This window comes from Tyto alba, unplaced genomic scaffold, assembly GCF_018691265.1.
Source record: "Tyto alba isolate M040663 unplaced genomic scaffold, T.alba_DEE_v4.0 Super-Scaffold_1, whole genome shotgun sequence".
NCBI lineage: Eukaryota > Metazoa > Chordata > Aves > Strigiformes > Tytonidae > Tyto > Tyto alba.
The window spans coordinates 17,059,934-17,086,901 of NW_024881261.1; the positions used below are offsets into that span (position 1 = coordinate 17,059,934).

General features: G+C 34.9%; 1 protein-coding gene across 3 annotated transcripts in view; it reads left to right on the forward strand.

Moving 5' to 3' along the window:
• The window catches only part of LOC104364921 (adhesion G protein-coupled receptor A3), a 277,796-nt gene that overhangs the window by 46,283 nt on the left and 204,545 nt on the right, over positions 1-26,968 (forward strand). Inside the window, exons 1-2 of one of the 3 annotated variants that reach the window (XM_032994882.2) lie at positions 7,914-7,984; positions 13,506-13,567. The exons of the other annotated variants lie outside the window; for them this stretch is intronic. The gene's annotated coding sequence lies outside the window, so the exon portion shown is untranslated. Of the gene's footprint in view, positions 1-7,913; positions 7,985-13,505; positions 13,568-26,968 lie in introns of those variants that run through there. 3 annotated transcript variants of the gene reach the window in all.

Sequence of the window (26,968 nt, forward strand, 5' to 3'; positions counted from 1 at the left end):
GGAAAATGTTTCCTCTGGGTTGTGTTGGTTTTTTTTTGTTTTTGTTTTTGTTTTTTTTTTTTTTTTTAACATTTAATTTAGTTGGAGATTGATACTGAGCACGTACTTTTAAAAACTTTATTAGTTAATCTAGTTAGAGAAATACTTCAACATGAAACAACATTGCAAACAGTGTTGAGAACAGTGAGAAAACAAAAAAATGCCTTGGGTATGTACCCTTGAGTATCATCACCATCTAAACCTTCTTAATTTTATTGTATTGATTTTTCACAGCATTACAGATAAAATGAGACACTATCATCTCCTCTGTATAAAATGATATTTGGATATGGCACTAATACAAAGTCATTGAAGCAAAGACTAGAATTCAGGTGATATTCTCATCAGATTCCTATGCTCTGTTTCTTGTTCTCTGGCCCCATACGCCAATATCTGTGAAGTCCCTGTTTCAGCTGGGGGGTGAGAACAGCTGAAATAGTCTACTAGGAGGTGGGTGTGAATGAACTACATCTGGATTAGTGCTCCTAACCCTTGAACAAAGGTTTCCTCAGCTTTGCTTTTTCCACACAAGCTAATTCAGAGTGGTACTTCAGGTGCTTAAAATGGAGAATTATGACAGCAACTGTTGTCAATGTTCATAGCTCATCAAAATGGACCAACAGGAACTTTTATTCCTTGCCTGAAAGAGGAGGTAGACAATTTTATAAAGTACAGTAGTAGGAAAATCCAGCTTCCTTTAAGTTAATCTTAAATTTATAAGATCAGGCACTTAGAAACGCAGGTGTGCTGGAGCTAAGGATTACTCATTTAATATGGCTTTGCACTCCTTGTGGTGCTGTTCAGAACAAAAAATTAGTAATGTGAATGCCATAGACACAAGAATCATGTGTGACTGTAATTCTTTTGTGGTGATCATGAGCCAGGAGAGTGTTAGCTTATGTGGAGAATAAAATCATTCAATGTTAAAGTTGAAAACTTTAGAGAAGTAAAGCTTCACGTGGAACTGAGTGACTTGGTGCTTTCCTATCCTGGAGAGCTCAAAATCTCTTTTTTGAGCAGAGAACAGTTTGAAGCCCTATTCCAATAAGTTGGTGACAACTTTCCCCTTTTTACTGTGTTTTTCAATGCCTATCACAACAGGAATTGGATTACAAAAGTGTCAGTCCTCCCAAATTCTGGTGATTTCTCAACAGCGTGTTACACAAGCAAGATACCTCACTGAGCAGTTGTCTCAAACTAGGACTCCTCAGTTTATGCAATTTTAATCAAGCAAACTAAGAAACATACATTATTTGCCCCTTTACTGTCCATTCTAAGAGAAAAACAGAATTGATTTCTCTAAAGCTTAGACTATTGTAGAATTAATATTATCCATGAAATGCAGCTTTTTCAAAATATATTCGTACCTGTTTTGTGTTTGTTTCTGCAGACTTCTCAGAAAGTTACATTTTTTTTGAACCATAACATAAGTATTACAAAGGTTCTATTTCAGATTGTCTTAAATTGTGTTACTGCTCTAAGAGGAAATCTGATATTAGGTTTTCAGGGGATACAACCAGCCAGCCAGGAAAAAAATGTGTTTGGGGATACATTTATTTCACTTTTAGTAATAGAAAGACAATCCAGTATTTACTAATACTTTATTAATATTAAAAATAAAACATTAAATAATGTCTGCAATAAAAACTATATAAGTAATAGTGGTCAAAATACATTTATGAAATATTAGTGTTTTTACTGGGAAGTTTGTAAAAATGCTTTGAAAAACATCTCACAGAAGGTTCTTTTTTTCTCTATTTTGTATGTGTATGAACAGTGACTCATGAGTGGTCTGTAGAGATGGCACTCTCTCTCTACTTAGAGTTTTCTGAAAGAATTGTTCTGTTGTGCTTGTTTGGAAAGGTTGACTCACAAATGTGTTATTGCTCTTGGATCATGATGTACATCTGTGCCATTGGGCTTTGTAATACAAACTTAGATATTGTACGAGAATAAAAACTTTCTGCAAACTTAGGTTCTGTATGGTGCTCAGTCATATAGGCTTTGATTTAGAACAAAATTAGAGTGTAGGTAAGAAAATAAATAAACTTTTCTGAAGCAAGTGTGGTAAAGAAACTGTTTATTAAACTATTTGTGGAATTTATCTGGAAGATATCTACAGACCATAAATTCTACAGATGAGAGTGAGCACCTTGAACCCATTTCTCTGATACACCCTGTGGAAATGGTTTCACATTCATGATGCTGAGAATTCAGTTTGGATCTGAAGCTTGGGGCAAAGACATGACGGCTTTTAATGGCTTCAGTTCCAGTGCCTTCCCTGTCTGTAGTCAGTGTCCTCTCTTCTCGGGAGATGCATTGATGTGAGCAGGACAATATCGGTTATTGTATATATTTAAATTATTTTTTATTATGCTCTGGGTACTATGAAAGAAAGGCAAAGTGGGCTTTCAAAGCCATAAAATGGTGAGGTAGTCCTTTCAAGTAAGTCTCAGCAATTCAGAAGTTTTCATTTAGCTAAAAGAGTGATTTATAGGATCTGAACAATTGAAAAATCAAATTTATATAATTTGATGGTATAGTTATTCTGTAAATTGGAACAATATATTAAATAGAGAAATCCGTGACTTACAGTTTGATTTATTTTTTATTTTAAATTATTGTTATTTATTTGTTTATTTTTAACATATGGGCAGTTGAGTTAACCATTGCTATTACCCAAAGAATCATAGACTAGTCCGGATTACCAAGTTACTAACAGATACCTTATTGTGGCAGTATATGGTATGGACCCTGCTCCAAAGACATTTCAGTCTCTGAACAGTGAGAAGCAAAGTAACAGTTGTGGTGAGTCTTTTTATGCTTGAGAATACTTGGCCAGCCATAGTCCAGGTGATGCTTCTGGGGACAAGGACTGAGGTCTTCGGGGCGGGTGCTCCAGCTGTGCTGGATCCAAAGACAAGATCTAGACTAGGAAACTGAACCTTATACCCTCATCCTGATGTCAGCTGGCACAAAACAGTATGTACCTGAGCTATTATCCACACTACTAATTTTCTTACCCTCCACAACGTCACAATTGCCTGGATAGCTGTTGTCCTGTGCTAAATCCCCACATTACCTCTAGCTGGGGACAATCTGTTATGGCTTCATCTCTGCTGTGGGCTTCCTACTGCTTAATGGGGTTGATCTTGTACTTGGCATTTTCTGAAGCGGATGTATGAGGTCTGTCTCTGTTTCATAATCAAATGTACTTTTTCATTAAGTTTATAGGAGCGTAATTACCTCTGAGACTGCTGCTTCTTTGTCCCCTGTGGCCGAAACTCTTTAATGGGTTCAGAAACTATTTGGAGGGAACCAGCAAGTAAAAATAAACAAACATACACATTGCATAAGCATTGTTTCCTTGGGAAATCAGGATGAAATATCGCTAAACAAAATTACACATATTTTTCACTTGACCCAGAAGAAAAGCATGCCAGGCACTAATACTTCAACAATGACTGTTTTACAGAAACTTGCTGTTACATTTTCCCAATATTCCTAGACATGTTTCTAGACAAAGAAAAATAATGTGGAAGTTTTTTGTAAGAATTTAGCTTTTAATTTATTTTTTGTTTTAATTTTATTTTTTTAGCAGTATAGATCAGTCTTACTCAACCAGGTATCACTTAGATTGTGTGTACTTTTATTAAGTGTTCCTGTATTGTAAAGTTACCAGCTGTGTGGCAGTGCTATGCAATCACATGTTGTCCTCAGTTATTATTAGATAAGATTGCATAAAACCTACTTTCAGTAGATTTCAGTATGACATCCTGCAACTATTTGTTGTGCTGTGCAATTGAAGTAATAACACATTAACTTGAGGGAATGAAAGAGCAGGAAAGGCAAGCAAAACAAATTAGACCATAGAAAAAAAAAAACAAAACACGTTATTAAACAGCTGGTATAAAAATACAGTATTTAGATGTTCGTTAACAAAACTCAAGTGATGAAAGGGTAAAATATAAAGGTTTTACATTTTATATACTGATGTGCTTCTTTAAACATGCAATTTACATTTTTTAAATTACTGGCCACTTCATTTCTTTTGCTGCCTATGCTTTTGAAATGTTTGTGCGCACACACATGCACACACATGAAGAAACAGAGAGATTCTTCCTGATCACTGTGAAGGATTTTGAAATTTGCTTAAATAAATTGTTAAACAAATTTATTTTCAACACATATGTGTGATATCTTTAAAGTTAGAAACGTCATGAATGAAATTTAGAATTATGTGTTCTTTCTTGGATTGTTTCAAATACTAGTTATAAACTAGTGTGTGCAACTTTTTTTCTTTTTTCTTTTTTTTTTTTTTTTTTTCTGAAGAGCTTGCAGCTAAGAAGTGTGTCCCTAACTTCGTACAAGCGCTTTTAACAGAAAAATAGAATAATCTTGGAGACCTCAAATAACCACATTAATCTCAAATGCCATTTAGCCATGTTTAGAGAAATGCTGTGATGTTACTCAGGGAAAGGGCAATTTTAAAACCTGTTTCTTAGAGATGTTTGTTGTGTAAGTAGTCACGGCATGATTGAAACTCGTTGGTTTTTATCTAGTTTTTGTTTGGAGAAACATGGACAATGGAAAATTAATGCAAGCTCCTCTCAAACATCTGAAATTTTCTTGCCACTTTTTCTTGTATTTCAAATCCCACATGGATTTCATACATTCTCTATATCTAGTGATAATGATAACAAACAAGTTCTTTGTTTAAATTCACCTTAAATGTTGTCAAAGAACAAAAATACAAATGCTCCAACCGTTATTTTTTCTTGTCTAGTAATATGTCTGGGAGTCCTGGGGAAATCAAAGCTATTTTTCATGTAAAATTTCGTATTATGTTGGCTTGTTGTAATTGTTTACAAAAACCTCATTATGCTGCATTGTTATTTGAAGTGGCTGAGCATATTCCAGTAGGTGAGGAAGGATGTGAATAGTCATGGGGAATGATGTTTCTCCTGGAGTGAGACTATGTGCACATAGTCTAAACTAGACTGAAACCAATTCATATTCCTCTTGGTGTTTATTGAGCTTTGAGTTACCCTTTTGGTTTCAGTGTCCAATTAAGAGAATGTCTTTCTAATTATGATGATGCTAGTGTTTGCATGAAGCAGGATATTTGCCTTTGTTACTTCTAGATGCAACTAATATAGCTGGCAGTTTTTAAATTGATGTTAAGTATGCTTGTCTGCAATATATTCAATACTAAGGCAGTTATAAATACTGAGCTCAAAAAGGAAAGCTCTGAAAATTCATGAATTACTGAAATTAAGATATCTATTCTTCCAGAGACATATTTATTGCAAATATCACATTTGAAGGGTTGGAGATACTCAGAAGATAAAGAGCTTTAGAAATACAGGAAGGGGAGAAAAACTCCAAACTGTGAACATATGTTAGGCAGCAGACAGATCAGAAAGAAGGAAGGAAATATTTACCCATATAATAATTATTTATGACCTAAAATTAGAATAGCTTTTTGTAAATGACTGTTTTTAAAGCTCATCCTGGAGCATGGAGAGAACCAATTTCTACCAAGAAAATGAGTGTTAAGCTAGTAAGTTGGGCTGTATTTTTCAGAGCTTAATACACACAGCTGCTTAGCCACTTAGTTTTTCATTGATCATGAATGCCATGGTCAGCCACTGAAAGATATTTTTCTCTGGGCTTGCACCATATCCCTGGCTTAGAACCAGATTCCTTACCCATCCTGGGGCTCCTTCTGCATCTGCCACAGATAGTCTTCTTTTGTGGTGGTAACAGCCTGGATGCTCTGGGATTTTTGCCTCCCTTTGGTGCTTGGACTTCTGCCATTGTGATAATTTTGGTCATATTACTAAATAACACCAATGTCATGTTTATTCTGATACAGCCAGAAGACAAAGGTGTCCACTGAAATGAATGTGTTCTTTAAATATCCAGCTTCATGTATCTATCAATGAAGTTTGCAACATTTGAATGAATTTTTGCTAAATAATTAAAAGCATGTCAGAAAAACGTATTTTTTCCATAAAATCCAATTTCTATAAAATAATTATAATATCTTACAATTTTAATGGCATGGATTGGTAATATCGGTGATTCTGATATCACACTGAAAGGAGATACAAAAATGATCCTTGGATTATCGGAATATCTTCATTTTCTCACTTTGAAGATATTTTTTTATCATCAAATATGGGTTCCTCATTAATATTTAAAACATTTGAATTATATCTTGTAAATAATGCAAAAATACAAAATTAATTATTTATTTATTGCAAAGAAAATGCAATGTAATAAGTTTCCCCTATCACCTTATCTAGCTAAATTTATCTTATTCATAGTGGATAAATTTCCAACTGACTGTTTAAGATGGACAACTTTATTGCTTGACAGTATTTATTTATTGGCAGATTTCTTTTGTCATCAGCTGATCCTGGAAGATGCTACATTTTAGGCATTACAGTCTATTAAAAATACAGCTTTTTAGCTTCTAGATCTTTTACTTAAAGGTAATTAATTCCCCAATCATAAAGGTGTTCGTGTGAATAGGGAATTTTATGCATGCTGTAGCAAATGCATAACAGTCAGGTAATAAAATACTTCTATATTGATGTTAAGCAAAAGAGTCTTTTGAAAGAAGAAAATCTTTGGAAAGAAGAGGCTTTGAGACAAATGATTGGAAATCAGGGACACTCTTAAATTTTACCATAAGTTTTCATTCAGTTTTTGTCACATCACTTGATTTCTCTCTACCTCTCTGCTTTTCGTCTGCAAAATAGTATTGCTTGCCTAATGTCTCCAAATCTCATAACACAAGGGGATCTCAATGTATCTGAAGAGAGAAAATGTTATAAGAAAAAGTACATTGATGTTTATGTAATACAATTATTTTACATGGGATACTGATTCTCAGTTGACATAGTGTGCAACTCCATGTGTCACAACAGTTCTGTTGTTAGCTAAGTTTAGTAGTAGATGTAAACCTCACTTTTTTGTAAGCAGTGAAAAGTCAGGTTCTATAGCAGAAAATTGTACTGCATCAGAAAAATTTTTAGCTTTGGCTACAACTGAAGTAACTCTCACTAAATCCCTTGGCACCAGTCTGAGCATGGTGTAGGCTGAATAGCACAGGGTGTTTATGGATCTTACACAGGGATGGAGACAACTCTCAACCTATCATCTTTGGTGACAAGGCTGTCTTAGTGACAAGACTCAGGCAGTGCTGGCATGTCTCTGTACCTTAGAGAACTGTGACAAGTGCTAGCAGGGCTGCAGGGGATGTGGCTGAGGACATCCTCTTGTTGCCTTTTAGGTTCAGTTTTACTCCAGACATAAACGTGGTCTATTCTTCCAGTAATATAATCTGGTGTAATCAAATATCACAGGGAAAAATACAAATAAGAGGGATCCATATATAAAACACTTGTATTAATATACTGTAAATAAAAATGATAGAATCCTGCTAGTGAATAGGTCTACTTGAAAAAAATTTTTCTTGTAAAAATGTAAAAAATATATTTTCATAAAAATATTTCTTGTAATGTAAAAATATTTTTCTTTTTTTTTTTTTAATGGTTGGAAATCAGCTGTAGCTGTCCTATTGAATGTAATATTTTTTTTTCTGTGAACAATATTAAATTAGAAATATGCCAAGCAAGACCTGATGTAGGGAACCAGATCCTGACCCAGCACTAGGAATTTGAGTTTGCAGAGTTGATACTCCCCTTCTGCTAGTAATGTGATCACAACCAATATGTGCATGTGTGTTTTCTGGGTTCGTTTTTGTAAGTATAAAAAGAGAGATCGATGAATGTCTGGACTAGTGCAGCTTGATGAAAATAGCTACCTGGTTACATAAGCAGGAAGAGGCAACAGCAGACATGAATGATCCTTTGAAAACATCATGGAACAGAAAACTGGATTTGGAAAAACCACTGTTGGTCTTCATGTGGAGGTAAAAGAATGCAGGGTGAAATGTGTTTCAAAGTGAATACTATTTGGCTGCAGTCATTATTTTATTGAATTGCACAGAAGGAGGGTATCTAATTTGCAGTTGTTGCACAGAAATTTTGAGAAACCAGAGAAGTAGAAACAGAGACAGGATCAATATCAGAAGTCAAACTGGACAAACAATTAAAAATTATCTTTTCATTTTAATTCTATGGTACTTTATGCATCTCTTGATTAGATCCTACGCATAACAGTAAGTTATTCATTTAGTAATGCAAAACCTGAGTATGTGCATTTTTTGATGCCACCCCCAAAAAAGTCCCAACCCAAACCCAAGGAAACAAAAATACTCCTCAAACTCTCTAAACTCCAGAAGCTATTATGTTCTAGTGTTCAGTATCAAAGAGAGAATTAGCATTCTAGCAGGAATTATAAAACTCTTGTTATTATTAATATAACTGTCAGAGGAGTTAGAAACTAAAAGGAAAATTACATTACTCTCTTTCTGATAGGCATACGCACTGTAAGTCTTACAAACATGAAGTAACTATCAAAGCACTTGTAATGCAGACTGACGGAAATATAATGTGTTTTTTTTCTTCTAGTCACTTGTTATTTACCAGTACAAAGTCACAATGCGGACCATTAGACAACACATACTTTGTATTTTAGAGGATGAGACAACAGGAAAATACACTGTATGTCTACTTGTGTAGAGCTGCTACAGCATAATGTGCAAAAAAGCAGTAATTCTAGAAAGAGAGGATGTTTCCTTTTGGATATTACCATGCTATTAAAAAATAGCAGTAATTAACTCTGAATAATAGGTTAGTAAAATCAGTCCCATAGTTTTAGTGCAAGGGTCCAGAACCAAGCGTGTTTCCCATCTTTTCTTTCTACCTTAAGCCTGTTTTTTGTTTGTCTCCTAAACTGTCACATTCATTTCTCTGGTTCTTGTGGTACTTTCTTCCCTCTGATAGAAACATCATGGGCTACCAGGCCATGCCTTTGCTCTTAATTCCATGCTTCATAATGAGACGTAAGACTTGCCAGCACTGCATTCCCTCGCAGGCGCTGCTCATTGGCGTAATAGGTTTTTATGCCATTCTAAATGCGCTGCTGGGATTACATCCCTCCAGTGCTGGCATGAAACTATGGTTTCAGCTTGGGCCCAAAGCTGCCAACTGCTGGCATGTCTGTGGCATAGTGATATTTAAGATGTCAGTGGTTTGCCAGGTTGCATTGCTATACTTTTGAGTATATTTGCATTTTTTTCCTTGACAAAACAGATTTCTGTTGGAAATGCTAGTGTGACAAAATAGAAATGTTGTGTGGGGATACAACAGTTTCGGGAACATCTTTGTCATAGATGTCAGTATTTCATTTCAACTGTTTTGTATTCCCATGATATAGAATATTTTTGCAGTGATAAAGCTGAACTATACCACTTAGAACTGATGTAAGCTGTGTACCTTTTCTATCAAGAAATGGCAGACTGGTTGGAGAAGTAGGAAAACCAGAAATGTGGTTTAAGGGCAGTTTGTATGAATTCACAAAGCAACACGGTGGGAAGCCAAGCTGATAAAAGTTAGTGTTAGCTGATCAATAACAGCTAATCTTGCAAAGTGGGTTGTGGGGTAAGTTGATAGCAGAGTCCTTGTGTCCAGTATTTTGTGGTCTTCATCACTCAGCTGTAGGCTATTGATAGAATAATGTTTTCAAGCTCCAAACAATATTTTAATATTTCTTGTATTCATATGCAACATGGTCTTTAGCACGTTTACTGTTAAGAAGATCAAACTTTGGTGCCTCATCTGATAGTATCCATACATAAAATGTGAGAGACCTCAAGTTCTGAATAGGAAGGTCTCACCTTCATGGTGGTGTTGGATAAAAGTCAGTGTCAGAAGAAAAGCTCCGAAGTCCATCCTTACCTTCCAGACAGTTTTCTGGGCCCTACTGATACCTTCTTTTTATGTCTCTATCTCTGACTTGATATCAGTTGACAGACATTTCTCATTTGCTTCCTTATAAGAAAAAGAAAAAAAAAAAGAAATATATATATATATTTATGAAATTTATTCTCTTCCAAAAGTTTACGTCTATAGGCTACCCTGTGAGGTCTCTGAAAACATGCTATTACTCATTCATATCATTCTAGTCTATAAATCCTTCAAGGATACCCAATGACCCCGGGAGCTTGTTGCCCTCAAAATTGCTGGGAATGCCTGCAGAAAGTGTAGCTTGTTCTCTGACACTTGTACTTCACCAATAATCTCTGAGAAGGCAAAATAAAAAAAAAAAAATAGAATTGAAAAGAAATAGAAAGAAGGGCTATGTTTTACACCAATTTAGTTTAAAGGAAAAAAAAAATGCCCAAAATGAGTTGTCTGAAGTAGTTAGGAAAGCTGATGTAATATAACAGCTGTGGGCAGTTTTTCTCCCCACTTCTTAATATAGACAGAATTGATTAGTTGGGTGTAGTATAGTGCTGCGTGTGTCAAGTAGGTACAAAATGGTTGTTCTCACGAGAAAATTGCATGCAGACTTAGCACATGATAAGCTGTCTTGTGTTAACACAAATTGCCTCGTTCTTGAAATGGAAAGTGACTGGGAGAGCTATAGAGGATGTTTGTATAGTCTGAGCTATGCACATATTCTGTGAAAAAAAGAATTACAAAATTCCTCTGTGCTCTACTTTAGAAAGTGTTTTGCTGAGGTGAACACAGAGAAAAACATTGTGCTGGAATAAAAATGTGTATTTTTATTTGCCTGTGAACTTGAAAGAATAAACTAAAATTGTTCTAGGCAATGATGCTGAGCTTCATCTTGTAGAAATAAGCAGTTTAAGTTAAAAATAAGCCTCTTGAAATAACACAAGAAACTTGAAGCATAAATAAAATGTTTTTATCATGCCTTTATAACCTAGAAAACTGCCAGAGGGGCAGCTTGAGTCTCTTAAAATCAGTTCATTTCTGTCTATGAAAAAACATGGAAGATGTTAAATCAGGAAAAAATATTCTAGTTGTAGGTATAGATTTATTAAAAAGCATAACTGTAACACTTTTCCTATGATACTATAATTAATGGCAAATGAAATAAACTTCTACGGCTAATGTACGTTCCCCAGACACATGGTGCATTTATTTTCACCAAGTGTTCTTTGCATTTTTTTTTTTAATGTTCAATATTCACATTTGTTTCTTGATGCAAAGTAAGTTAATGTTTTTTTAAAGACCTTAAAGACATGCTTTTCATCTGAAATGGGAGTTTAAAGTACATTGTGTTCAGAACAAAACAGTGTTTTCTGTACTGTGTCAGCAGCTAAGTTGAGAATTTGATAGCTTTTTTCCCCTTTGTACCATTAATTGCTTTTAGGTATTTCTGAGAAGTGCAAGTGCCTCACAAGGGACAATTCTCCCATTTGAGGGAAGTACTGTATTAAGCTTTCCTACTGTACAGAGTTACGTGAACTTACAAAAATATTTAGGAATGTAAGACCAGAATGGGTTGAAGCCAGGCTGAGTTTCCAGGGATAAAAAGAAAATTTGTTCAACTCTCTCTCATCATATACACCATAAACTAGCCACTCCATTAATTGCTTTCCAGCACTCCATTAAGAACACTGAAACTTCAGTTCAAAATAATGTTCCTAAAAATTATAATGTGTCAGAGGAGAAGAAATTGTAATGTGTCATAGGGTTTTTAAAAAAATATTTTTTTTACATGTCGTGGTCACATTAAATAGTAAATCTTTACCAGTCCAAATCTGACAGTTAATTTAACCATGAGTATGCCAGCAAGATATAACAACAAACACCTGAAAATTTTTCAGTACTGTACCAGTTCAAGTTGACAGTGTAAACCATCCAACATTCCCTCTCTTAGCCTTTTTTAGTGAAAAGGGAGGAGCAGGGGAAACTCCTGAAGCTGTGTTCTGCGTCAAGCAAGAAATAAAAAGATGTTGCTGATTCTTGCAGATGCCTGGTGAAGATTCAACTCTGGATATGCAAAAATTCATGTCACAAGCTGCAATTTCTAACTTTAGTAAGACCTCTCCAGACATAAACCCTGGTCTGTAACAGTTTCAAACTGCATTTTAAACAAATAATTCAAAGGCTGCTCCAAATCTTTATTTCTGTAATAGCTAAAATTTAAAAAATGTATTTTTTTAATTTGTAATCTAAATGTACTCATAGCCTATTTTAGTCTATATGATTTTATACTACAGTTATCATTTAACTTGAACTAATCCTTTACTCTTCATAGGGTTCACCATTTATAAACAATGGTGTAATACTCTCTTCCCTTGTCTAAGCAAGCCAAAAATATGATAATCTCTTAGTGACATCATGAAAATAACCATGAAATGTATATCCTTAAAAAAATATTCATGGGCACAAAGCCTGAAACGTATCTGAAAGTGAGATTGTTATCTACGAAGATTTATTTTGTATGTATTGACAATGTACTCTTTTTATAATTTAAAGATTGGATTTGAATCCAGTTTATTGCATACTCAGACAAATACAAAATCAGCTTATTCTAACATTCAGAAGTGATGTTCACGTTCATGTTGTAAAACTCTTACACAGCTGAATACAAGGAAGACCCCTCTGGATCATCTACATGCATTAAATACCCTTGGGAAATTCACTGGGACTTCAGAGATGGGGAAATCTGTATAAAGCTGCTTCCTCTGGTCTTGTGTAACTGGCCAGTGCTGATCAAATTGTCACTTAGAGAAACCCAGTGAAACTTTAAAGCTTTCTGCTGATGACATTGAATTGATTCCTACTCTTCTTACTATTTTTGTTTTTATTGTCCCTATTTTCATGTTGAATGCCAATATTACTGAATGGATAGGGAAGGTTCTTTTCTTTTTGTTTTCTCTAGAACCAAGAATTCAGTAAATTGATTTTTTATTTTTTTTTTTAAACTGTCATCTGCAGAAAGATAGAGGGTAAAATGCAGACCTTTTGTTACAGGCCTTCTCTCCCAGTTTCCTTGCATTCAGGTGTACGAGTAGTGGTCTGTGATGATTGCTTTGTAGTTTGTTTGTGTAAATCAAATTAAATGTCTGTCTTCAAAACCAAACAAGACATTTCACTTATTTTTCCCTATTGACTGTGCTATTACACAACAGCTGCTCCCTGGTTTCAGATTCCTCTATACTCATGTATTCAGCTTTAATCTTAGATAATAGTTTTGACATAATTTCTTCTTCATTCAGCCATTCCCTACTTTTCTACTTCCTTGTTCTAATTTATGCTAAGGAGTGACAATTAAAGGAAAAACATTTAATGAAAGTAGAAAACCAGTATAGTAAAATCATAAATATTAGCAGAGGGGTTGAGAACACACATGGAACATGGGAAAGCACCCAAGTATTTGGAAGGGATTAGCAATAGCAGACTTTCTTCTTTCTTTTGTACTGATATAAGGAAATTTCTGGTCTTCCCACCTCCGTCTTGAGTTGCTGTGCTAATGGATATATGTCCTAAAGTTTTGTTTTTTCATTTCAGGTCTCTCCCCTTTGAAAATTCCCCAAAGTTCTCTGGTTTTAGGTGAAATATTAATTTCCTAGGTATGTAATTCCTATAGCATCATAAACAACAACAAAAAAATTATGTCCTTTGTGTTCTTACATCTTTCTGTCTGCTTGTTCTTATTGTGCTGAAATAACCTACTAAGACAGGTACTTCATTTTTATGTGTAGTATTCTATACCTGTATAATTATTTAAACAGTTCCATAAGTTTGCATGAGGTCCTGTATTCTTACGTACTTTTGGTCAGTTTCCCCACAAATCCAGTAAAACATTTTCATGTGACAATTCTTCAATAAAAGAATTAGGGTTGAATTCTCATATAAGTGAGCTAAGCCAAGTTTCATTTCTTCAGCCCACCTAATGCCTCTTGGTAGCCCTTGTTGCTTTCCATGCATCCATGTTATGGAGGTGCTATTCCCTAATGCTCTTTTTCACAGGAACGGCCCATGTTTCTTCATACAACGTAGCTGGCATGCTGCTGAGCAGCCATTTCATTAGCAAGCATTTTAGGAAAAAAGATAGATGCAGGCTGAGAAGTGAAGTTCTGGTTGATATCTACAAAGAACATAGAACCATAATTTATGAAGGATGTATAATGAACACATTAAGTTGAGCATATGCCAGCAACAAGAGCATGACCTCTTCAGGACTCTGGGCTCATGCCAACGTATGCAAAAGCCGGTATAGGCGTATCATTGTTGCTGCTATTGCTTCAACTTGTGCAACATGCCGACACAAGGTGTGCTATACTTTCCTTTGCTAAATGAACCTGGAAAATTAATTTCTTTAAATACTTGATGTGTCTTAGTGAGGTTGATGTTTAACAGACTAAAACTATCATTTTTAATGAACTGTAGAGCATTAGCTGTGGGCTTCTTATTTATTTATTTTAATGCTTGCATGTTCCAGAGGTTGTAAATCTGTTGCTTTAGTGTACACTATTGAAGTCATTGGTGGTACACTGTGAAGGAATCCCATTAATTGACCAGTATTCCTGGTAAGTCAATCACATATAAAAGCAGCTGTGGTTACTGTTTTCATTAACTGGGTTTATGGAAAACTTAAAACTTATAAAATAGCTGGGAATGGTAAGGAGCACGCATACTTTTTTGTGATCCACAGTCAAACTTCCCTGAAGTGAAGAAAATTTTCTGAAACCAAATTTTTTCTGTTGACCTATTTAAGTCATTGTGTAGTTCAACAACATTTAAAAGATGATATATGGGATATATGAAAAACTAACCCTAATGAAGTGTGGTGAGCCAGCAAAAAGCAGACAGGATCACGCAAGGTATTATCAGTCTTGCAGAGTGACTGAAAGAACCTTTTATACTGGCTTACAGATTTTAATGTCAAACTTTAGTAATGGGCTAATGTAAAAAGAGTAATCTGTGACAGCAGCTGCTGTTGACTTTTCCTACTTCAATCCATAGGCTGAACTAAAACTAGAAATGGTACTTCTTTTGTTTCAATATTGAGATTGTAGTAGAGCTGGGCAACTTGTATTGATCTTGACTTTGAGAACAATCCTTTTATATACAATATTACTTTGGTAGTATTACTTCTAGCTCATAAGTCAATGTTCTGACATTAAGAATAACATGATTCATCATGAATTTCTAACTTAGAGCTACACGAGTGTTCAGTTTACATCAGTTGCTAGGATAAATTCAGGTTAGCTGAGTATGAACTGATAGTTCAGAACAATACTGACAGTTTGGCAATATTTGTTGTAAGTGCAATTACCTTTCATTTCCCATTGAAGTTTCAAGCTCCTATATGAGACACGGATTCAAACAAATTAAAAATAGAATGCACATGCATGTATGTATAATATCAGTGCTGATTTGCCAGCAGTGAGCCTGAAGGAAGGCAGCCTGCCTGCTCCACCACTCACTCAGAAATTTAGCAGAACAGTCAATCAGCCAATTACATACTACATCCCAGAATGTTAAAAGTCAAAGCAATTTTTTTTTGTTCTTTATTGGCATTTCTCCTTTTGCAAGTCAGCTATTCTGTACATTTTCTGTATGTTAAGTTTGGGAGTGTATAAGCTTTATTTCCTGGATTATTCACTCGTATTTCCTAATCATATTTTTATTTCTTTTTGTTATATTGCTGAAGACAGGGGATTTCTAAGTGTTATTTTCATTGCTGTTATGCTTGCCTAAGTGTACCCATTTAGTTTTATCCTAGCTGACATTATAGAATTAAATTGAAGGTGCCTGTTTTGCTTCTTATTTGCTTCATTTCTCACAATTTCAGAGAGAAGACTTAAGGGAACAATGCAAAAAGGGGCTGATAGAAACATAATAGGAGGTACCACTGCAGGTCATTATCCTCTGACCGGTCCTTGCTCCTTCCTCCTCTTCTCTCAGAGACAGAGGCAATGGAAGTGATTAGATTTTACCACACCTTGCGGAGAAAGATTATGGTTTGGTTAAGTAATATATCCCTATACTTACATACACCACCACTTGATGATTTGTGCTTCCTGTTTCCAGGTTCTTTTGCCTATTATTTGCAGGTAACCTTTATCAGAAGATTTTTAAAAAAACTAATCAGTGATTGTCATCACAAAATTGTTTGGGTATTACCCAAGCCAATTAAGTATTTATCTTAACCTAAACAAACCTCTCTCTGAAGTGATGCTGGAGGTGAGTCTATTCTTGAGGTAACACAATTTTCTTTAGCAACAAGTACATCAGGAATCATTTGATCTGCATGATTTTTGCTTAGAACAATGCTCAACAGTCCAGTTTCATCACATCTCTTATAATTATGGATTGCTTTGTGCTTTTTTTATATAATCTGAACAATCATATGTTTGAGTACCCATTCTTGGTTTGCTTGTTTGCATGATGAATATGGGTCATAAATTCCTTTTATGAGTAAAAACCATCTAATTTACTGCACCATAGAACTCTTTCTAAATATGTTTTATGCACAATTTTTATAACTGTTTCATAGAATTCCATACTGTATTTTCCTAGAATGGAATAGACACTGTCATAAAAAGTAGTGTTGCCATCATTCAGGCAAATACATTATATAGATTATTTGTACAACACTTTCCTTTAAAAATCTTCCAAAATGTGGACTTATTTCTCCAATTAAACATTTGAAAGATTAAAGCTTTAATTTTCAGGTCTTTTTTCTCTTTCCCTATACAAAAGTCTCTTCCAAAAGCTTAGTACAGATTTGTTCTAATTCTGTATTTTTAATGTCTATTGTGAATAATTTCATCAGATCTTTTGGTTGTTGTTTGGTTTATTTTAGGTTAAGCCAGAGGTTAACTTTTTAGAGATTCATTAAAAAGCAACTGGGTTCTTTCTGAGGACAAATCAAAAAGTGTTTTGGCCAAGATTTAAAGAAAATACACAAAATTGAGATTTTTATCCACTCCTCTCTCCTCTCTCAACACTGTTATGTTCAGATTCGAAATATTCAGACTTGAAATCTGGCAGAGATTTGTCCCTGTGTCTCAGATGTGGTCTTGCACAGTTCAGTAATGATCTGTTTTCATTTGGCTGAGATGCAAGCTTTTAAACAATATATGTTACATTCGTGTAAAGATTTATATTGGACGATGAAATCAAGGATCTAAGAGCATTCACTTGGCACATTATATGTATGTGCGTATCATATGTAAATACTGTGGAAATTTCCAGTCGAAGTAATTCTTGCAGTAACTTCCTGGACTTGTGTGCATAAAGAAAACAAAAGAGTTCAAAGATATGTACAAGACTATAATTAACAATAGTGTTAATTGAATGAAGTACATGTGAATGAAAAGCGTTGATGGAAACGTAGCCTCATTAACTGGGGACTGGAGTATGAGAATTCTGATTACCAAGTTATTGTACGTTATGATGGAATTATGAGTGATTTAGCATGCCTATAAATGAATATCTCAATACAAAGCATTTAATAATAAAAAAAAAGAAACTTCTCACCTGAAAACCTAATATCATACTGTCAATTAAAAGATAAATTTTGCATGTGCAGTAAACCTCTGAACCTAGTCAATCAGGCAATAAATAATTATTTTTTCAATTTCTAAAAATTAAGAAAAAACCCTAAAGAAAATGAAAATAAAAGATTGCCATATGTCAGAGTTTGGCCATGTGGTATGAGAAAACTTCCGTTTCAGAGTTCTGAATGACCTATTAGAGCTCAGCAATACAAGCATTTATTGTTAAAATAATTATTTTGCTACAGTAAAGTCAGACTAGATGATCTTAGCAGGATGAATTAAGAAATACTGAGCATAAGATGACAAAAAAGATTACAACTGGACTATAGGTTTATCTGCCTTTTCATGTTGATTTTACTTGTTAAAATTTTTTAAGAAATAATATTTTAAGGGTCACTGTGGATGTAGGCTATAGAATGCTATCATAAGGAATCTGGAAATTTTCCGCATGGTGATGTACCAAATACCTGATACTGAGAAGTAATCAAATATCCTCTTTTCTTTTTTTCAGAAATCCAAGTGTCATAATGGGAATTGCTCTTACTGTTTTACAATATCCTTCAGTATAGTTGTCAACTTGATTGTATTTCCCCATTTTAGATGCGGGCATAAGCATATGAATAAATTATATATAATCCTGTGTAATGCTTACTAATAAAGATGCTATGATCACAATAATATACAACAAAGTAAGCTTGTACTGACTAAAAGTTTGAGGAATAGTATTGAACAAACTTACATTGATCAAATTTACATTTTGCCTGTCTTCTCAAAAGTTTGTTGATGCTACCAACTAAGTTGAATGCTTTTGTGACTGACGTTTATTGTAAGTATATGGTCTAATCTGTCACTGTTAATGTAGCTGTAAGATATTGTGAGCGTGAAAATTTGTGGGCAGAATAGTAGTACCCATTATTAATCTTTAACTAAGCCTGACGTGGTACAGATGTGGTCATTTGCTACAAAAATACTGTCTTCCTGAAGCCAATAGTGAGATAATTATCTTGGGATAGAGAGAATTTTCTTGCCAAATATTTCTGAGGAATGAGAGTCAAACAGAGAACACTTAAATATTTTACTAATATAGGGACACTAGCATTATATTTATTATAACGAGAAGCTATACAGAATTGGAAATTAGTGTATAAGAAGGCTGCCTGTTTAGTCAGGGTTTTACAGGTCCTGGATGGAGTGAGAGCTTTCTGAGCTTCTCATCTGCACTGAAGTGTCACAGCACTAAGCCAAATAGCACATTAACCATTATCAGGGAACCATGCATGCTCAACCGAACTGGAGATGATCTTCATAGATGGTAATATTGTTATTAAGAGTTAAAGCACTTTGACTAAGGCCTCCGATTTTAAGAAGATTAGTAGAAAATATAAAAGAGAAGATAAAAATAGAACCAGGAGAAATGGAGTATGAAGTTATATAAAAATCAAGATGGTAAGCATAGGGTTGGAAAATTTATGTTGGCATCACATTGGAGATAACTTAGGAAGAGGTAAAAACAGGACACCTGTGACTGAGTGATGGGATGCTGATACTAACACAGTGAGAAGGGAGGGTACCAAAGAGCTGCTGAAAAAGGAGAAAAATTAATTGCTGGCCTAGGACACTGCTGAAAACCTGCATTTAGATGTTTGTTGTGTTCCTCATCCCTAGAATGAGTGGTGAATACTGCAGAGGGAGTTACATGCTCCACACAGTGGAGGAGAAGGAAGTAATTCTCATTGCTTAAAAATAATAAGCTTTGGATATACATTGTAAGGCACTGAAGGGGGGATCTGAACAATGAGTGAATGGTCTCTGTTGCACTGGAAAAAATTATTTAGGAGTGTTCTGTGGGGTGGAAATCAAGTTAAAAACTGTAAAATCCCTCTGCAGGGCAATCCTCACACAGTTATTTGGTTAATTGCAAAACTTTTCCTTTGTGAAACTATGCCAGAGGAATAATGACACATAACTCAGTCCTCTCAGTCCCATTACAAGCTTGCATAGTTTATTGAGGGTTTTCTGATTCCTGCCTGTCTTCTGTCTAAAGAAGTCAGTGCTTTTTACCAGGTGCAGATAGCTTTTTGGCAAAGAGAAAAATAAAGGAACCCCTGAAAAGTCAAATGGGTCATTTGGATCATGGAAGAAAATGACAAGGAAAAAGAGCAGTGGATAGCTTTTTACCTTTCCAGCAAAAATAAAGTAACAGGATGGGAGACATCAACCGTTACTCAACTTGTGAGACACATCCCCATTATACCTGCTCTTAAAGAGATATCTCCATCTTTGAAATACAACAGACTGTAGTAGAACTGGAATATAACCCGCACCAGAAACAAATGATCATAAAAAAAAATTAAAATCATTACATTCTTAAACAGTGAGTAGATCCTGCTCATAGATAAGTCATCATTATCCTAGGCAGACCTACAGAAATCTAGTGCTGAGCCTTCTGTGTTCAAACTTTCAACTTAATATAGGAAGGGCCCTTCTTTCCCTTCCCTAATACTTTCCCTAATACTAAAAGTAGACACTTTTTTTGACGACTTATCCTCTGCAGCTAAGGAGCCATTCAAGGTACTCATCACTGACAGATTGGTGATTGTAGAAAAGGTTTGTGACTAAGGGACGTGATTTCATCCTTTGTTGGGGCAAGAAAATGTAAAAATTCAGAAGCAGGAAATGGGCAGCAGTTGTGAATGTGAATTACAACAGAAATACTGATTTGTTTTTCATCTGTTCAGACTTAGAATGGCAGGCTTTTGCAGTAAGAGTGCTTTGGTGTTTAAAAAAGGAGGTTTCTGAAAAGGGAGTCAGTTAAAAAACAGTAAAGTATCTTCCGTATTCTTTTTTGTTTGTTTTTTCCTGTTTAAGAGTTCTGGCTATTGAACTGTAACACTGGCCACATGTGCATTAAAACTATAAAGTCCTTATGAATCTTTAATGAGGAAATGTTCATGTGCGTACAAAGTAGATGGTTTTAACAGAGGCACCTCAGTCACTTTTAATTTTGTTTCCCTCACCATCCCCCAAATACCTTAAGGGCTCCGTTCTGCATTCCTTACACATTTTGCTTGCTTGGGAAAGACTCTCATTCACGTTAATTGAAAGACATCATCCCCTACTCCCCCAAAAACTTCCACATAGCAAAACCAAAACTCCATTTAAAACTCATTTTGATCTTAGAAAAGCATATAAAAAGTTTGTTTCTTGATTATTCCTTGAGCTTTTGATATGGTTTGAGGAACAGCTCAAAGAGAATTATTGTAACTGCAAAGAAGGTAACCTTTTAGAAGCGATCAGGCGCTGTGTTGTGGTGCAGCTAGTTAGTAATGTTATAATGTTTCATTATAGTTGCTGCTGTAATTAGGGCCGGGGAAGAAGTGTGCCCAGTCTCAGAGCAGGCAAAAGCAGCACTTATTAAATGTGGCTTAGTTGTGAGTTTAGTATAATATTGATGAAAATGTTATCTTTCTTGTTTTCAGAACTATGTGGTGAATGCAATCAACAGCCTTAGGACTGTGTAAAGTCCCATCCTTTTTCTTAATTTTCTTTGTTCAGGAAGGTCATCCTTGCTTTATTGTCTATGTTTTAAAAAGTTATTCACCTTAAAATATATTTCTATTTTTAAGGAAAAGAAAGTGAATAGAGAAATTAATACCCTTTGAAATGGAACAAGAAGCAGGTTTTAGTTTGTGTGTTTTTTTGTCCTAAATAAGGCTTCCCAGTAATAAACATAACAGTGCTTGTGAAGATGGATATGTAATACAAGGAAATGTAAAAGAACCCTTAAACTTATTTTTATCTCTGGAGAGGACAAGAGACAGTTGTTTCTCAAATAACAAGTTGTTCATCAAAATACCACTGTGAATTATTCCTAGTGTCTCAAAATGAGCCTTGACAATGGAATTGCTCTTCTATCACTATTCTTAAAATCAGATTCTGAAATCTGTTTGAAGTCATAGCTGTATACTGTTTCAAACTTAGTGTGTTAGTAGTAAATATAATATTCAGAGCAATATAATTTATGAACATACTGTGGTTTACAGTTCTCCCATTTCTGGTACAGCAGATATCTATTAAATGATAAAAGGGGGGAAGCAGGTTAGGTTTTGTTTATTGTGTAAGATGAGGAGGCCTACAGCCTGACCCCTCTGCAGGTACCCACCTCAGGAAACAGGACACCAGGGGTGGATTGCTTGTGCCCATGGACAGTAATTTGGGCACTTTTGCTTTAAAAGGGTGGGCATTAGCAAAGTAACAATCTTTGTTACTTTACATATATGCTTTTCTGAGTTATATTCTTTTTGGTATCCTGCAAATGTGTCTTCAAATAAAACTTACTTAGAATCCAGGACACATGGAGGCTGGAGGTTGGGTGGAATTGTGCATCTTTGTTGAATCAAGATTAGGTGCCATCCAGGAATAGTTTGCAGGAGGTTACCCTGAGTTTGTACTGATCTTTCAGGGACTGTTTCAGCTCATGCAGCAATGTAAAATCCAGGAAAAACTAAAATATGAAACTTTATTTGCCTTCAAGATGTCATTTAGCTGCATCTTTGGACCATCTTTTTCCCAAGTCTTGTCATGTTTGGTGCCACAGTGTGCAGAGATGAGAGAATTTGGTTTGTTTATAAGTTTTATTTTTATGGAATTTATATACAACTAGAACTGATAAGGGTTGGATTGGCTATGACTTAAAGTGATCAGTGAAGTTCCAGGATTTAAGCTTTATCTGTAAAGAGAGGATAAACACATGGGGCTCAGCATGTCACAACACTGACCATAGATAAACAGCATGACACCACATAGTAATGTATTATGCCAGCTGGAACTGCTGGCAGACAACTTAATTCAGCCATCAAATTGTAACTGAGGTTAATAGTGGTAACAGCACCAGGCCATGCAGCTGCTGCTGTCTGTGGAAATTTGTCATATGTCAGCAGGTTGCCTTTTAAATATTTTGAAATGCCAAAGAGTTTGGTGTGTGACAAACCCTCTTGGATGTGTGTTGTGCCAGGTTGTATGCAGTGCTTTACAAGATATTGAATTATAATCCAGATTTTCAGGGAAATTTTAGTATTCCAAGAAGTCCAACACAAAGGAATGAGAAATTTTATTTTTTTGTAAAACTTTTTCATTTTATTTTTCCTAGTGCATACTTGGACACCCAGAAGATAAAGCTGATACTGTATAAGTAGTAAAAGTAGCTTCACGTACAGGTTTGAGTGTTTTTCAGTTAAATATTTATTTTTGTGTCTATGTTAGACAGAAGGTTTTTGCACAGATAGCAGGTTCTGTTTTTCTCATATCATCAAATGTTCAATGTACGAGCTGTTTGCAGTAAAGATGTAAACTTGTGAAATCCTTTGTTATAGCATGCTACAGTTGTAATTCTAAATATTTTCACCTCAGTGGGTGGCTTTAAATCTGATTTGATTTTTTTTTTTTTTTTAGTTATGAGCCACACAGCTATGTTGGTATTAATTGGTATGATATTGAGCACTTTTGTTGTTGTCTTTGCAAAAAGGTTTTTGGACAGTTAACTGACCTAAATAGTTTCTCATCTGTGTATATGCTCATATTACAATGCAGTTTTATAAGGTGGAAATGTAAAATAAGACCCTGTCTTAAAAACTAATTAGCTCTGGATTTGTGGTTTTTTTTTTTTTTTTTTAAATGTAGTTGTTGTGCTCTGAATTCAAGGAAATAAAATCAGGAATTTGTGAATTAAAATGCACAACTGTAGCAGGAAGTTACATATTTTCCCATTCAAGCAGCTGTTTAACTGTTCAAAACATTGCAGGCAAATATGTTTTTAAAAGTTTATTACATAAATTTTTATTATACAAACACTAAAAATGCCTGGTTACATCTTCCAGTTACACATACATTACAGTGATATGCATAATATTAATAATAGAATGCATTACATAAATAATATACAATGTAATGTAAATAATGCAATATGTTAATATTATATAACAATGTTTATAGATACCTGTGAGGCTATGGTTTTATAGATAAAATACACCTACCTACCATTTTCCTTTCCCTGGTTTCTCAACAGAAGCAGCAAGATTTCCACTGACAAAGACTACTCTTCATTACTAAGCTTGCAAATACAATTCCCAGAAATACATACACTCAAAATGTTATTATTGTTGGTCTAATATTCTTTCTTTCTTTCATCTTTCTTTCTTTCTTTCTTTCTTTCTTTATTTATTTATTTTTTAGCATTTTCTCACAAGGAAACTCATCAAACATAATGCAGCAAAACTCCTTTTATTTGCACTCAGGGGCTAATTTATAGCATATATCAGGGAAGATGTCCACTTGTAAGCAAAATCAACCTCCTGAGAAGTATTCTGAATGACTGAAGCAGCTGTGTACCACTCGGGCAAGAATGCATTGTCTAAGTGAGGAATTTTAAATTAGTCTTAGCTAGCTATATATACAGACTTACAAAAGAATGTAGTTGGGGAAGCACGTGGGAACACAGGGTGTAGAAAAATGTGTGAGTACCTTCTTTGTACTCCCAGCCGCACTCTTGTACCCCTCAATGTGCTCACCTTCTTGTTGAAGCCCTGGGGGAGAAGTGACTGATTACTAAAACCCAAAGGTTTTACAGTGGGAAAATGGGGAAAATCTGCTGGTATTACTTCACATATTGTTGAAGTTACCACTTTGGATAGATTTTGCACTGGATCTTTTGCCCAGTGTTCTGTTGTTTTACTGGTCAAATTTAATTTGGAATAATGGAAAACAGAATCTTTCCTAAATTCAGAAAGAGGAGGAAGGAAAAAGTCCCTAGGCAGAACCTCAGACCTGAACAAGTGTGTGCCTGTTTTCCTATAGTTGTTAACAGGGTGATGAATGTAATGCAGATTCAGTTTTAGTTGAATTTGCTGAAAGATTCTTCCGCTCCAGCCATACTCAAACCACAGAAAAACATTATTTCCTGAAACACTGTATATCATCTATTCTCTTGCTGGCTACATTTTGGTTATAGCCAACTTTCCTAGTATCATGTACTCCAAATCAGATTTATAGTTGCCATGTTAACAAATGAAAAATTATCCCTTGCCTTTCTTCTGCAAGACCTTTAAAGAAAAATGGAGAAAGTGAACTTCTAGTATTAATAAGGACTGCTTAAGTGCTAGATTTTTTTCTAACCATTTTCTTTTATATTACTGCTAAATATAGGTACTCCTTAATAATTCCCTTGGGGAATGTTCTTCTGTTGATGAGCTAAAGAACATTGTGGAATTCCCATTAATTTTCATTGGTATTAATGATGTCAATCTCAAAGAATACTTCCACCATATAACTGGAAAATTTTTTGAGATGGTCTTGGTTATATAAGTTAATATATCATTAATAGTATTTTATATGGGAAAACGGATTGAATTTTATGCTCATTTCCTCAGTTTATGAAATCTGTCATGTTACTTTGGTATGGGTGAATGGGAAGGGAAACCCCATCTTCTATTCCCTAAAGAAATAACTCTTTTTCTGTGTTGATGTACTTCCATCCCTTGAGAAAACTGTCTCTAAGAAAAAAAATGTCATTTTAGGGAAAATGATTAGTGTTTTTGAAAAGCCTACGTAGGAGAAAAAAAAAAAAAAAAAAGAAAAAAGACACCAAATGCTGCTTTAAGGTAGGTTTCCCTCTGCAATAATGAAAATGTGACAATGTAGCAATCACCCTATTCACTGGACTGGCATTTTATGTATAATGGAAAGGGTTGCTTTTCACAGAAAAGATATATTCTGCTTCCTGGATTTCCAGAAAGTAACACTTCAAATGAATACTATTAATGTTTATGTAAATGAGAAAATAGTTGTTCCTGTCTTTTAGCCTTTCTGTTTTAACTAATTTTGTGAGATTTTTGTCAATTAAGCAGCTTTTTCCTTCTTTGGGACTCCTGTAGAATACTTTGCTGATCCCTGAAAATGCTTCTCCCTTTAAATATGGACAGTTTTTGTTTTTCCATGAGTAGATAATCTGAGTTGCAGATTCTTTCTGAAATACTTATTAGTTTGAGCAGAGCAGCGTACATATATAGCTATACAGCTTTGACAGCTGTGACTTCAGAATCAGCATCACAGTTTCGTGTGGTACAAAACTGGAGCTCAAATTGTGTGCTGGATCTCTGCTGGGCCTGGGAGCACTCAGAAATGTGATTCAGAGATAATAAATTTTCAGGTGAGTGACAGCAAAGTGAATACACATAGGAATGAGTACAGTACTGCGTGTAGGCTCCTCAGTCTTTCTGAAAATCAGTGACCTGGGAAAGATATTGCAAAGACATCAGAGTAGCAAAGACTTCTAACTTGATGGAAGTAGATGTCTCCATATTAACTATGTTATCTCACTTATTAACCAAACTTACCGATCACATAGACTCCGCAGTCCCCTTTGGCTTGGATTGGAGACTGTACTGAATTTGATGACCCACGGTGGTCAGATGGATATTTACAGGAAAGGAGATGGGATGTGGAAACCTGTTCAAGCTCATCTTTTCTTAGAGGTTATAATGCTTGATAGAAAGTCTTTCAGTTCTAATTAGTGGTTGCCCAGGAAATCTACTGAGATCAGACTTCGATTTACTTTTGAAATATTTCACATTTTGTCTCTCTGTTCTTCATATGGAATGGAATTTATGGTGTTTGCCAAAAATTTGTATACAGTTTTTCAGATTTTACTGCCTGTGAGCTGACACACAGTTCAAGACTGGAAGTTTTAAAATACAGGAATTTTCTATATTTAAGTATTTCAGGTGATTCATGCAAGATCATACTTAGTCTTGAATACTCGTGATGATTTAACTATATTTTTTTTCTCAGTAGACCCAAATAGGAGAACAGCAGGTAGGTTGCTAGTTGAGGCACAGGGTTGTGGGCAGTTTTCTCTGTGGTGTGCAAGCATGCACAGTAGTAAAGCAGTGGAGATGGACAGTTAACTGCTCCCGTAAAAAGCTTGAGTTCGAACATGCTCTTGAGACCAGTTAACAAGATTGCTTTAAAAAAATAAAAGTAATTGCATTTATATAAATAAATCTTTCAAAATTCTAAAAGATATAATAGGGGAAGACAATGCTATGGTTAGTTTATATATCCTGTTTTATGGTCATTATTGCTTTTACAAGTTAAATCAATGTCAACATAAAAAACTGTAAGAAGTGAGTTGTGACTTTTTTTTTCTCCGATATATAAAATTCAGTCAGTATTTTGTTTTATGCAGGTTGATTCATAGTATAGTTACATTGTTATGTCAAATACCATTGCCACAGATGTCATAACTGGGGGTTGTTCAGCTGCATGGGAAACTTCAGAAGTGACCAAAGCCTTAGTGAGCAGTATGGGAAAGATGCACTACTATGGTCACATTGCATGGCTCTGTATTTTTTTTCTGGAAAACTTCAGGCAAAAATATGGTTCTGTGAACTAGATGGGCATGTGCTT